We start from the raw sequence: 14,862 nt of genomic DNA on the forward strand, positions 1-14,862 counted from the left end.
GCAGGTCAAGGGAAGTGATTATTCCCCTCTCTTCAGCACTGGTGGGGTCACATCTGAAGTATTGTGTTCAGTTTTGGGCTCCTGTAGCAGGGCACTGTTTGTGCCTGCCTTTTTAAGACCTGAGCCAAGCAGCCAGCCAGTGCTTGATTGCAGCAGCCATTTTAGATCCCTGGCTGCCTATATAAACAGACCAGTTTCCTGTTGGCAGGCAAGGCAGCAACATCTCCTGGCTGTAAGGCTTCATGTATTATCCTGGAGGTAAGGGCAGGAGCTGTAGGGCATGGCTTAGAGGCTCCTGGTCCTGGGCATGACCTAAAATTGCACCCTGCTGAGAGTGGGCGGCCTGGTGGGGCTGTCAATGGCGTGGGAGCCCCCAGAATATGCCAGGCCAGTTACTACCCTGGTTAAAGGCTGGTCAGGGTGCCTTAACCCCAGCTCCCACAACTGTGTGGGTCACTCACTAGTAGGGCCAGAAGGCAGACCCAGGAGCGAGAGTGGAGCTAGAGGCTCAGGGGCCTGATGTAGAGTACCCTCAACTGATCAATGCTGGGGTGAGGACCAGAACGCTCAAAAGGGCTAGGGGCCCACTGTGAGGGGTGCCCAGAGCTGGAGGTCTGGGATTCTGACTGGACTTGAAGGCAAGGCCAGGGCCTGTATGGACAAAGGTCCCGGGGGGACCATGCACGACAGGGGAAATAGTTTCAGGGAGCTAGGCAGCCCCAAATGAGGGCAGGGTAGGCTGCCTGAGTGGAGGGATCCAGTTGAGGTCTGAACTGGAGGATTCTGGGGCCCAGTGTGGGGCCAGTGAGATTAACATCAGTGGATGCCATCTGTGAGGCTTGGGGTGCAATGTAGGGGAGGAACGGAGACACAGATATTGCCCCCTGGCATCAGGGCAAGAAATGGGCAGCCTCCCACCTAATTAAGATAATTAATTAGATAACAATAAGGCGTGGCAGCTGAGAAGGCCGGCAGTTGGCCCAGAACAGGTGGGTGTTACAGGTGGGACTTACCAAAGTCAAATCGGCCCCAAGAAGGCCTCCTGTTACAGCCCCCCACTACAGAAAGGATGTGAACAAATTGGAGAGAGTCCAGCAGACAGCAACAAAAATGGTGAGAGTGCTGGGGGACACGACTTAGCGTATAATGGGATGGATCACTCAAGATGTGCCCAAATATTCTGTCAAAAGCATCTGCGACTTGATACCACTGGAGTCAGGATACTGTGTTAGATCATCTGACCCAGTATGACAATTATGTTCTTACATCAGAGGTGGCCAACCTGTGTGGCATGCAACAGATCTGAGAGAGGACAGGAGGCAGCACAGCAGACAGAACAGGAAGCAGAAAACAAAGCAGATTGTTTGGGAAGCAGAAAAGGGCTTGGCAGATATGGCAGAGCATGGAGCAGGAAAAAGATCAGCACATCTGGCAGGGGAAGGGGATTGGAAGGACAGTAGGGGATGGTGTGGGCTGATTTATGACTCTCACTGTCTTACATAATGATCTTCATTCCCCCCAAAATCACTGGAGATGAACTGTGCTGAATGCAGGGGTGCTGAAGCCTCCCTCCCACCTCTCTGTTCAGTCAGACTTCAGGTGCTGCCTGTGAGCTGAGCCTAAGCCGTGATAAACCAGCTTTCTACATTCACTGCAAGCCCATGGGTGTGTAAAATTTCTTATGCTGTTTGCAGGATTAACCCTCCACAAAAACTTACCAAGTAAAGGAAAAGAAAACATCATCCTAACATTTTTAAAGTATGTAATCCTGTACCTAATTTCCCTTTCTATCTGATTCTCCATTGTGGCTGATGGAGGCGTGGGGGCAAATTTCACTCATGCAAACACAAAACACCTTTCATTTCTTGTCTGTTGCTCATAATCCTTACCTATTGTCTTGTTTATTTCCCCCTTTGTCTATTTATGTGGCCTTTCTGGGTCTTAACCTTTATTATTTTGTCTAGGCTGGCTGGAGCTATGTTCAGTTTGCAATGGCTGTTGGATCAGCGCTGCACAAGTATTTAAAATTTGCCTCCTTTTTTCTTTTTGGCAATCACTATTAAATCTTGTAACCCTAGTTGCAATTTTAGAAAAGATGCAAGCCTTCCCCCACCCCTCTCTGTTTTCTCCCTCAGTGCCTGGTTGGGGTAGATGCTCTTGTGGGCCCTGCCAGCCTGACTTCTCTGTGTCAGTCAGGTTCAAGGCCTCTGTTCTCCAAACCACCTCTGCTGGTCGTTGAATCGGGGCTCTTGACACTTTGACAATGATGTCTGCAGCTGCAGGATTGCGGGGAGGGATTTCCTTTTTGTTTAACCTTTGCCTGCCTGAAAGGTGTCTTTTTCAGAAAATAGCCGCTGCAACCTGAAACCAAATTGCAGAGGGGGCTCAGCCAGGGCTCGCACGTCTCCCACCTGTGGGGCAGCCCCCAGCATTTGGAGTCACTTCCTCTCATGGGAGGGAATCAGGAAGGTGCTGGCACTGCCCTGGGACATCCTTGAGGGCAACTGGGCAAGTGGCAACTAATGGCAGCCACCTATGTGGCCAGCTGTGGCCGGGGGGACGGCTCCCTCCTGCTCCCCTGCCCTGCCCTGCCCTGGCCGCCCCAGCACTGCAGGCCGGTGCCTGGGCTGAGGCAGGGTCCAGCGGGGCAGTGGCAAGGGCCCTGGTGTAGGAAGACAAAGGGCCAGAGAAGAGAGGGCACAGCTCCATCCCCCGTGCTTGGGCCACCCTGTGGGGTGCTGCTTTCTAGTGGTCGCACATCTGAGAAGGACAGAGCCGGCAACACTCCTGGCTGAGGTCTCCACAGCTCCTTTTGAACATGTTTGGGCTTTAAGAGGACACAGGTGGGCAGTCTGAGCCGGGATGAAATTGCTGCCTGGGCCAGGAGATCTCTGGCAGGCAGAAGATGGCCCTGAAGTGGGGCAATGGGGAGCACTCCTCCTCTGCCCCCTCTCTCAGCCTCACCCAGGGGCAGCTTTCTTGGCTCTGATTAGGGAGGAGAGTTTACGCTACCCACGTAGTGTACAGTTTCATGGTGGTAGGTGATTGCAGAGACATCCTTTCTCTAAAATACTCACTGATGGCTGGAGTTAAAGTGGCTTTTAAAAAGTACTTTGTCTTCAAGGGGGAACCCCACTTCCCTCTCCCCCCCCCCATTCTCTCTCTTTCCTTTGTTCAGATATCAGTTTTGAGGTCACCCATAAAGTCTTCCCAAGTAAGCCAGTTTTTTTAATGCTAAACAAAACGAAGCTCCACCTCCCCTCACTTATTTTTTTCTAACTTTCTAGGCTGTCTTTATCCATCATAAAGAAGCAAAAAGAGCCAATCTCCTTTTCCATTGGTGGTCTTCAGTAATGAATATAAAGTGCCTTGATGTAAGGTACTATACAGAGTCAATGCAATCACAGTGTAACTCTCAAGTTTCAGTGTCAGCATCCCATTAAAAATTCACCTTTTACTTGCTTCTGTTCCTCCCTCCCTCCTTCTCTGGCCCTGGTAACTTGCTAACTGGAGCCTGCAAAGGGAAAGACAGCTCTCTGGTATCATGGGTTCCAATGCATCTGTAGGTGTATGTCTGGTGCCAAAGAGCCATTTGGCATTTAAATATATCATAGGAAACTGATAGCAGGATGAAAACCTAGCTTAACAAACCAGTGAGCTTCTCAATTCACACCTGTGTACTAATCAACTACCTTGTTGCATGCTTGGTGTCTGGTAAGAACAGTGCTTCTTAACTACTAGAAAGATTTAATAATATTGATTGTCAGTAGCCTTGAACCTTGTATAGTTGTTAACACATACAAAAAAGGGGCCATAAAATGTCACCAAACCAGAATGGTATCGTGTTACAACTTGACGCTTTGCACAGATGCAGGTGACAAGGGCAAGGGGATTCTAGCCACTTTTGTTTAAAGTCCCAGGCTCTTCCTCTTTCCCATATTTCTGTCCATCACCCCTGCTGGGATGATAACAGGAAAATGGAAAGGCAAGGACATCTTTAGAACGACATGTTTCTGTCTTCTTCCCTCCAAAATTACTTCATTGACTGAACTTATCTTTAATATCCAGATATCTTTGTGATGGATCTTTTATATATATTTGAATAGATGTTTCAGGGCCAAAAGAACAATTATTTAGCTTGATTTCTGGCTAAGGAGGCTGTACATTTTCACCTTGTGCTTTTTGCATCAAGCTTGTGACTTCTGGTTGAGCTTGTGCTTTATTGATGCATCCAAGCTTGATTTAAAGTTTGCAAGCAAGGGAGTTAATAATTACTTTTTGGGCCCTATCAGTTAGTCATTTAGTATATTACACTGGCTGTGTAGCAAGCTGTAGAGATTGTGTAAATATGCAGTAGTAAGTCAAATGCAGAAGTCTCAGCTGAGCCCCAGGAGAGCGAGAGAGCAGGTCTGGGAGAAGAGACAGCACCCAAGTGTGGGTACAGATGGAGGGATGGTGAATTCCACTGCTCACTTCAAGAGCCCCTTTGTGGGAGAGCTTCCCCTATTTAGAAGAAATGGGGTTTGTCTTCTTTCATGGGGAATGCCTCCTGTTTCTGTCAGGAGGCTGATGGATCTTTTAGCTTGTCATTTCTACACCTGGTTCTGACATAAGGAAAGGGGATGCTGCCCTCACAGACCCCTCACCCACCTGCTGTCAGGAGGAAGAGTGGGGAGGTATGATAATCCTCATCACCCTTCCTCTCCATTTCTGCCACCTTCATTTCTATCTGGAATAAGAGGCCGTGTTCTGCTTTATACAGACATTTTTGTCATAGGCAATGCGTAGGGAGTCAATGGAGGGGCATGTGTCCCCCCCCGAGATTGGCTGCTGCTGGCTTCTGTGGGCAGTCACCATTTGCACCCCTCATCCCCGCTGCCAATGCGGCTGGTGGAGTTTGCAGGTAGTCCTCACTCACCACTTGCCACCCGCTCCCCCACTGCTGACACCGCTGCCAGTGGCTGCAAGCAGTCCCTGCTTGCTGTCACAGTGTCTCCCCAGTCTTGGGATGCATTAATTGTTCATGCGTTTTGTATCAGAAGGGTGAGGGAAATGGCTTCACCACACCTTGTGTCTGCTCCCCCTCAGTTTCTGACAGGAAGAATCACAGAATCATAACAAAGTAGACTGGAGGGGACCTCAGGAGGTCATCGAGTCCAGCCTCTGGCTTGAGACAGGATCATTCCTCTCCAAACCATCCCATACAAATCCTTGCATAACCTATTACTAAATCTATACAGGCAACCCTGTCACATAGCCACAAATCATAGTACCTTGACCTGCCACAGGTTAAGCAGGGGGACAGCAGTGGCCAGTGTCATGCTGCTATGAGGTTTGTTAAACTATGCTTGAGACATCCAAGTGGGCCACGCCTCCCACTACAGCAGAAGGCAAAACTCCCGACAATCTGTACCAATCTGACCATGGTGTAAAATTCCTTTCTGATACCAAATATGGCAACTGGTTTGACCCTGAGCAGAGGGGCAAGGCCCTCTAGCCAAGAACCTCTAGATTTTAGCCCCAGCAGAAGCATTGGCACACCCCACTCAAAATCCCAAGCCTTGGCTGCAGTCAACACCCAATGCTTCTGAGGAAGGCAAAAACTCCCCCTCCCCCCCAACCCCTAATATGTAGCCAAAGAAGGGGGAAAAAATCCTTCCCATCCTCATGAGGCAACCAGCAAAGCTCAGGAGTATGAGAAACACCCATAGTAGAGCATAGGTATTATTGCTAGATCATCCCTGACCAATGCTTGTCTACCCTGTTCTCGAGCACTCTAACAATGCAGATTCCACAGCTTCCTTAGGCAGTCTATTCCACTGCCTCATTGTTTGTAACAGTGAAGAAGCTTTTCATGATATTCCATCTAAACCTACTTTGCTGCAACTTCAAGCCATTGGTGTATATCCTGCTCTCTGCAGCAAGAGACAGTGCTCTTTTTCTCCTTTATAGCAGCCCTTCATGTATTTGAAGGTGACTATCATGTCCCCCTATAAATGCCTTTTTTCCGAGCTGAACTTGCTTATTTCCTTCAACCACTCCATCTATGGCTCACCTTCCAAGTCCTTTATTATTTTTGTTTCCTGCTTCTGGACCCTGTCTGATTTCATATCATTTTTTAAATGTGGAGCCCAAAACTGCACACAGTACACTAGAGAAGGCCTAACCAGTGCCACATAAAAAGGCACTATCATCTCTTGTGTTTTGCACCAAATGCTTCTACTGATGCAGTGCAAATGCACATTTGCCTTTTGTGCAGCTGTGTCATTGCAGGCTCATACTGAGTCTCTGAACCACCAAGACTCCCAGATCTTTCTCCATAGTGCTGACATCCAACCAGGTGTTACACACTTTGTGTCTATACTTTTGATTATTCTTCCTGAGTTATAGCATGTTGCGTTTGTCAGCATTGAACTTCACCCTGTTAGCTCCAGCCCAGCTTTCCCATCTGTCAAGATCATTCTGAATTGTGCTCCCATCCTTATACTTGGCTTTATTATTCTCCCCTCAGGTATCTAGAAAGTGAAAGTCTCCCATCAGTGTCTTCTCATAACTTTTGGATAACCTTGTCACCTTCTGGAAGAGTGCATCATTGACCTCTTCTTCCTGCCTTGGTGATCTGTAGTAAATCCACATCATTATATTGGTGATGTATCTTTCACCTTTTATATTTACCCAAATACATTCTGATCCACTACCTTCCTCCTGAACCAGGGATCAAGTGTACTTATTTTCAACATACAGGGCAGTGTGTTAAAAGTAAGTATACTTGCTCCCTGGTTCAGGAAGAAAAAGGTAGTGGATCTGAATGTATTTGGGTAAAGATAAAAGGCATTGGCAATGCGTAGGGGGTGGTGTGGCCACCTGTGGAAGCTCCCCACTCAGCCTGCCATGGCTGCCTGTGGGAGCTCCCTGCTTGCCACTGCCATGCCCCTGCTGACACCACCACCCCCTCCTGCTGGTGGTTACCGTGCCTGCCCAGCCTCTGGGGGCACATGTAGTTCATGGTGAAAGGTGAAATATGAAATGTACCCGAAACACACATGCACAAGCAAGGGAATAAGGTAAGTATACATCAACACATTTTCTCTCAACCCCATCCTTCCAAAACAAAGTGTAGCCATCTGCGTTGATGTATGCTTACTTTGTTCCTCTCCTTGAGCCTGTTCCTGTGTGTTTTGGATACATTTCATATTTAATTCTCATCTTGTACTGCATATATACTATCATATTTACTCAAATATAAGATGACCCTAATTATAAGACAACCCCCCCAATAATTAGACTCTGTATATGGAAAATTTATAAATTTGATGGAATATTCCAGGTATAGAATCTAATTATTGGAGGTTTGTCTTGAATTTGTCAACCTCCCACTGCTACAGCCGGGAAAATAAATCTGGGGGTCAGATAGCCCCTTTGCCCTCTCTCCCCAACTTCTCCCTGCAGCTTCTCCATTCCTTACTGTCAGACCCTGGCTTCCTTGAGAACATGGAAATAAGGAACAGATTTGAAAAAACTGATCTAGAAATGAACATAGCTATAGCAATTTGCATATAGTACTCATATACTTCGTTCTTCCAGAAATTATGCCTTTTACCTTTTTGAAATGGGTGCAAGTTTTAGTACATATACTCCATAAACACACTTTTTAAAGTAGCACTTTGGCATCTTCTTATATATAGTACAAGCTATGCACAATAGTAGTCTAAAAACAAAAGGCTCAGGATTTGTCACAGCCCCTGTAGAGTCAACAGCATTTCAAGCCATGGTGACCCCATGTCTGAGCGCTGTCAGTATGTGTGTGTACTCCTGATATCTCCCACAAAGAATCCACATACTAATTAGTCCCCCAGGCATGACTGGAACTAGGTGTTCTTGTCACGAGTCTTGGGATCCTCCAAAAATGTATTTGTAGATGAGGTGCAGGGCAACCTGGTCTTGCTTCACCTCATGGAGATGCACTAATCATATGCAACAGGCGGAGAGAGAGGCTAACAGAAGGATTCTGGGTGAACTGTCTGGGTGAACTGTTTACCCCATTTAGTCTAGCAAACAACATTTCTAAGGCTGGTGAAAAACCAGGAATGATTGAAAATGGGAAAGAAAGACATAGCTCAGCTGTGGAGTGAAGTGGAAGTCCAAATTCCAAATATATATATATATATATATATATATATATATATGCAGTGTAGTGGCTCACCAGGAACGGAAAGAGAGTGGGCGTGGAGGGGGACTGCACTCAAGGAGTACTACCATTTCTCTTATTTAGTTGGGCTGTACTAATTTATCTTTGTGGTGGGGTCCCATTAGTGGCATAGCTTCTTGTCCATCCCTTGGCTAAGATCAAGTGTAGTGTGGCTGGATGCAGACCTGGTCTACTGCTTGGATTGATACTAGGAGGTTAGTAATGGCAGTATCAGGATGGAGAAAGAGGAGAAGTTCTTGGAGCCCGAAACAGCGTTGGCAGCAGTTTTGGGGAGAAGACTGACAGGTATGGGAGGGAAAGTGGACCAGGAGAAGCAAATTGGAGAGCAGAAGTAAAGATTGAGAGTCTGATGGAGGATGCACAAAGGTGAGGAAGAAGGAATGAAAGAAGGTAGGAAAGTGGTGTGGTGGGATTGGTAGTTTTGGACAAGGCTTTATTGAAGAAAGCAATGAAGGAAGAGTTCAGTCAGCAACAAGAACAGAAAAAGAGGAGGAGTGTAGGTCAGGAGGGTGAAATGAGGACTGAAACTGTGGTTCAAGGGAAGAAGATGAGTAGTAAGAGGAATAAGTCAGACCCACAAAGGGAAAGAAATGGGAGGAAGTGAGAGATGGAGCAACAGGTCATCTACAGCTGAGAATAAGAACAGTAGTAACAGTGGAAGGAGAACAGAGAAGTCGGATGATGAACAGATATGAATTTATAGAGAAAAGATTATTTGAAGTTTTGGATGTTAAATAAGAACATTTGAATAGCCTTGTCACCTTTCTTAACCAGAAGTCTTGGGAAATTTGTATTGGAGCCAAGAAGGTAATGAGGATTTTTCAAAAATGTATGCAGCAGTAGGTGAAAAAGAACTTAAAGGGATAAGTTCTATTGTGGAAGACAAGACAGGAGAGAGGGCAGTAATTATTCAAATGTACATGGACATACTTGAGATGGGTGTGGTAGAAAAATGGTTTGAGAATTATGTACAAAAAATTATGTATGTTAAGAAGATACATGGTAAATGCAGTATATGGACAGGATCTGACACTGGAGTCAGAAGCGGACTGGCCAAGTTTGCCGATGACACCAAACTTTGGGGCAAAGCATCCACGCCAGAAGACAGGCGGGTGATCCAGGCTGACCTGGACAGGCTCAGCAAGTGGGCGGACGAGAATCTGATGGTGTTCAACGCTGATAAATGCAAGGTTCTTCACCTTGGGAAGAAAAACCCACAGCATCCTTATAGGCTCAGCAGTGCTATGTTGGCTAGCACTATGCAAGAAAGAGACTTGGGGGTCATCATTGACCACAAGATGAACATGAGCCTGCAGTGCGATGCTGTGGCTAGTAAAGCGACCAAAATGCTGGCTTGCATCCATAGATGCTTCTCAAGCAAATCCCGGGACGTCATTCTCCCCTTGTACTTGGCCTTAGTGAGGCTGCAGCTGGAGTACTGCATCCAGTTTTGGGCTCCACAATTCAAAAAGGATGTGGAGAAGCTTGAGAGAGTCCAGAGAAGAGCCACGCGCATGATCAGAGGTCAGGGAAGCAGACCCTACGATGACAGGCTGAGAGCCCTGGGGCTCTTTAGCCTGGAAAAGCGCAGGCTCAGGGGTGATCTGATGGCCACCTATAAGTTTATCAGGGGTGACCACCAGTATCTGGGGGAACGTTTGTTCACCAGAGCGCCCCAAGGGATGACAACTAGGTCGAATGGTCATAAACTACTACAAGACTGTTTCAGGCTGGACATAAGGAAGAATTTCTTTACTGTCCGAGCCCCCAAGGTCTGGAGCAGCCTGCCACCGGAGGTGGTTCAAGCGCCTACATTGAACACCTTCAAGAGCAAACTGGATGCTTATCTTGCTGGGATCCTATGACCCCAGCTGACTTCCTGCCCTTTGGGCGGGGGGCTGGACTCGATGATCTTCCAAGGTCCCTTCCAGCCCTAATGTCTATGAAATCTATGAAATCATGAACATAGTAGCTTAGGGCAACATATCAATTTAGAGGATATTGAAGCATATTGAGGACTATTGTGAAGCATCAGGGGCGAAATTAAATAAGATGAAAAATATGTTGATGATTGTGGGGAATTTGGAGAATTTACAAAAGTTTGGGCTGTGGGTGGTAGAGAGTGTAATCAAGATCTTGGGAATTCCAGTGGATGCCAAAGGGGAAGGAACAAAATCCTGTAGGAGGAGAAATTAGAAATAAGAGCGAGGCAGATCTTGGGATTGTGGAGCTGTAGAATGTTATCTTTCAAGGATTAAAGTGGCTGCAGTGAAAATAGTACTCTTGTAGATCATCTTTTACACAGGAGTGGTGTATCCACCATCATGGTGACAGATAAGGAGGATACAGAGGCAGATGTGCATTTTTGGGAAGGGAAGTGAAAGAGAAAGGGTAGCCAGAATGGAGCCATACAAAGCCAGGAAATTAGGAGGTTGGATAATGCCAGATTTGGAAAGCTTTTGTGTATACTTAATTTATAAGTATGTTCTGTAAAGAGACAAAGGAGAGGGTGGGAAAGACTGCATGTTTCTGTTGTTACCTGGCGGGAAGAACATTAAGAAGATGGCGCGTGTATGGGGGAGATTGGAAAACGTTGTGGGCGTGGCAGCCACCAGCCCACTATGCAAAGATGGAGAGCTCTGTAAAGGTAAACAAACTTGAGGGAGTGGGATTAGAGTACTTGAAAGACAGTAAGAAGGTGATTAATATGATAAGAAAGAAAGACACAGTACAATAGTTGGGGATCTGATGGAAAGATGGGTGGCAAATGTGTGGAAAGAAGTGACAGATAATAGAGTGAAAGGAGAACATATGGATATTATATGGATGATGATATGGAATATTCTTCCTGTGAGGGGCTATCAGTATAAATGGGATTTGATAAGATCAGCGGTGTGCCTGTGAGAGTTATGGGGGCTGAAGAATCTGTACCACATGTATTTTGGGACTGCCCTTTTGTGCAAAGGGTATGGGAGGAGTTGTGTCGATTTTTGAGGGCAATCATTAAGAACTGTGATATAACATATGAAATGGTGCTGTATGGGTTAATACCCAAAGGGCTGAAGACACAGAGACTGAGCACTGTACTACTTTGTGCAACAGTAGTGGTATGGAATGTGAGAAACCTGTCATTGGTCAAGGGACTGGCTTTCACCAGAAGAGAGTGTTTTGAGTTGGCAATATACAAATTGAAATATTATGTGGATCAAGATGCAGACAAGATGGGGAAGGAGAAGGCAGAAAAGAGATACAGGAAAGAAGCATGGTGGTATTTCTTCCAAAAGGAGAAAGGGACAGAGTGAATCCTGGGTTGGGGAGTTTCATGAGAGGTTAGTGTGTTAATGGTGAAATGGGGTGTTTAATAAGAACAAGGTATTGTTGTACGTGGAGGTTGCCAAGTTTTGCGTTGATGTAGTTTCTTCTAGTTTTGTAATAAAAATAGGTTCCTAACAACATTTTTGGTACCGGGGGAGTGTTGGAGCTTGCTCTGGCCTCTGAGCGTCAGCCTGGTATTGCAGTACCTCTTGGCCTGGTGCTCCTGGGGGAGCAACTGCCTAGTTTTTTTTTTAAGGGCCACAACAAAAAAAAGTTCCCATCAGCATGTCTGCCTCATATGGACCATGTACTTTATAGTCATGCTCAGTGTTGGCTTTATTTAATAAACGTCATAGTTGGTTTAGATTACTGATCACATGCTGCTTTTGGCAGCAGTTTAATAATAGACACTGTATTTAATGAGGTTTCTGTGTATGCAAATGTAAGATGAGTGCCTTTCCCCCCATGTTGATTGGGTGAAGAAACCTTGTCTTATATTCAAATAAATCCAGTAGTTTATGTGGTGTAGGAGGAGATGTAGGGTAGTTTTTCTCTGGAGACAGCCACAGGGCAGATCACCAAGAAATATGTTCTTTCTTAACTAGTTACATAGTCATCAAGTGTTTGATGAATACAAAATGGCAATTTCACTAATTGTGATACTGACCCTTTTCATTGGTATGAGCAGGATTTCTAAACTTGTGCCCTGGATGGAACAAGCCACAGAGCTGTGCACCCCATATCTCCAGGACTCTGAGGAAAGGGAGATCCTTCTTGGTGACTACACAGGAAAGGAATAGGACAAACGTATCCCCAAATTGAGTGAAATAACATGCATTTCCTGCAGAGCCTCCACAACACTTCCTCACCTTTCCAATGGGTTTAAAACCAATAGTTTCCCGATCTGGAAACCCTCACTCCTGATTTTCCACCAGTTCTGGCTATCTTCTGGCCAGAGTTCTTCCTCTTAGCTTATCTTTGAGCATTCATGTGTGACATTAAAGCAGAATTGCTCTCTTCCTCAATAGGTTTACTCCCAACATCCAACCTTAATGTTTATTTAGTTGAGGCATGTACCTTTTGTTATTTCCTTCCCTCAGATTTGTTTTCTACCAAACATTTATGTTTGGCTTCTTTTTTTGTTAAGGAGATTATGAGATTGTGAGTGAGAATGAGGAGGAGAATCCCCTGGAAGACTGTCCTGAGAACGTGGAACAGCATGGTGTATTACCAGGGGAGTTTTCAGACTGTGTTTTCCAGAGCCCTGATGAGGAAGAGGCCTATGAGGGTCAGTGCATGTCAGAAGAGCAACTGGAAGATCTTCTGGATAAGAAACAGGTTGTTAATCCCATTTATCCTGAAAGAGGTTTCAAGGATCTACAAGGTATCATCTCCACCCAAGGATTCCTCTCGGACAGAGTTCCTTTGTATTTCCTCACTGGGGGAGAGCTTTAGTCAGAACCTGAGCCTAGTGCCCCCTGAGATTGCTCAGATTGAGGAGAAGTCTCGCAAATGCCCAGAGTACCACAAGGGCTTCAGTTGGTGCTTGGACCTCATCAAACACCAGAGAACACACACTGGGGAAAAGCCCTACATGTGCAATGAGTGTGGAGAAAACTTCAGTGTGAGTTCCCACCTCTCCACCCATAAGAGAACCCACACCACGGAGAAACCCTTCCACTGCAGAGATTGCAGCTACAGCTTCCACCGCAACTCACACCTGGGCAACCACCAGTGAACCCACACTGTGGAGAAGCTATTTGAATGTATTGCCTGCAGGAAGAGCTTCAGTGACTTCTTGACACTTGCGCAGCACCAGCAGACTCACACAGGTGAGAAACCCTATGTGTGTGTGGAGTGTGGGAAAAACTTCATCCAGAGCTCCCATCTTGTCTGGCACTGGAAGATCCACACTAAGGAGAAGCTGTATAAATGCACTGACTGTAGCAAGGGTTTCCTGTACAAGACCCATGTTACACAGCACCACAAACCCCACCTGGGGTAGGACATAGGGGCAGGTCCTCCTGGGGCCCTGCAAACCATGGACCTGCCCATAAAAATGGAGGTCTAAGTACATGCTAGTGATAGATACAAAGAAGAAACCACAAGTGATGGGGTCACCCTAGTGAAAGTTGATTGTTCTAAGATTAATGGGGGGTGGGGGCATGGGGCTTGGGAGGAACAGCAGGTGTGAGCTTGTTCTTGGCTGGAGTTAATTGTTAATTGAAGTCAACGAGGACTGGAAGGTGGTAGCAAGAAATGGGGAAGAAGTTGGGTGCTCTGGGTATTTGGTGGTAAGGAGTTCTGATTGTTTGGATTACTGCCAATGGAAGGACAAGAGGGAAAGTATTGTTATTATCATTTTAGGAAGACAAAGATGACAAATTAGTCACTGGAACTTGGAACCAGTACCCTGGGAAATGCCTTACTTATTGAACTAAGGTTTCTTTCTTAGTTCAATAGGTGCCCCTAATTCTCTTTGGCAGCACCTCCAGCAATTGCATCCACTTTTGTTGTCGTTGTTGTTATTATTATTAAATCATATTTATTGTAGCTGCTGTTTCATAGTTTAATAGTAGCTAGGGTCAGGAGGGACCTGAACAGATCATCTAGCCTGACCCCCTGCCACAGGCAGGAATGAATGCTGGGTTCACAAGACCCCAGACAGGTGCAACCTCCTCTTGAATATGCCCAAGGTAGGGGTGAGGACCACCTCCCTGGGAAGCTGGTTCCAGATTTTGGCCACCATAACTGTAAAATATTGCCCTCTGATCTCTAACCTAAACCTATTCTCCATCAGCTTATGACCATTGTTCCTGGTCACCCCAGGTGGTGCTGGGGAGAAAAGGGCTCTGCCTATTTGCTGTTGATCCCCCTTGATGAGCTTGTAGGCAGCCACCAAGTCCCCCCTCAGCCTCCTCTTGCTGAGGCTGAACAGATTCAGGTCCTTCAGTCTCTCCTCATAGGGCCTGTCCTGCTGCCCTCTCACCAAGCGGGTGGCCCTCCTCTGAACCCTCTCCAGGCTGGCCACATCCCTTTTGAAGTGCGGTGCCCAGTACTGGATGCAGTACTCCAACTGCGGCCTGACCAAAGTCACATAGAGGGGGAGTATCACCTCTCTGGACCGGCTTGAGATGCACCTTTGGATGCATGACAAGGTATGGCTGGCCTTGCTGGCTGTGGTTTGACATTGGCGGCTCATGTTCATCTTGGAGTCAATAATAACTCCGAGATCCCTTTCCGCCTCTGTGCTTTCAAGAAGGGAACTCCCCAGCCTGTATGTATGCTGTGGATTCCTTCTCCCAAGATGCAGCACCCTGCATTTATCTACATTGAAC

General features: G+C 46.4%; 1 long non-coding RNA gene across 1 annotated transcript; it reads left to right on the plus strand.

Moving 5' to 3' along the window:
* Positions 1-113: 113 nt before the first annotated feature.
* On the plus strand, positions 114-14,077 carry LOC132250119 (uncharacterized). Its single transcript, XR_009461689.1, has 2 exons — positions 114-258; positions 12,672-14,077. It is a non-coding gene; the product is annotated as an uncharacterized LOC132250119 (long non-coding RNA).
* Positions 14,078-14,862: the final 785 nt, after the last annotated feature.

Source organism: Alligator mississippiensis, chromosome 1, assembly GCF_030867095.1.
Source record: "Alligator mississippiensis isolate rAllMis1 chromosome 1, rAllMis1, whole genome shotgun sequence".
Classification (NCBI taxonomy): domain Eukaryota; kingdom Metazoa; phylum Chordata; order Crocodylia; family Alligatoridae; genus Alligator; species Alligator mississippiensis.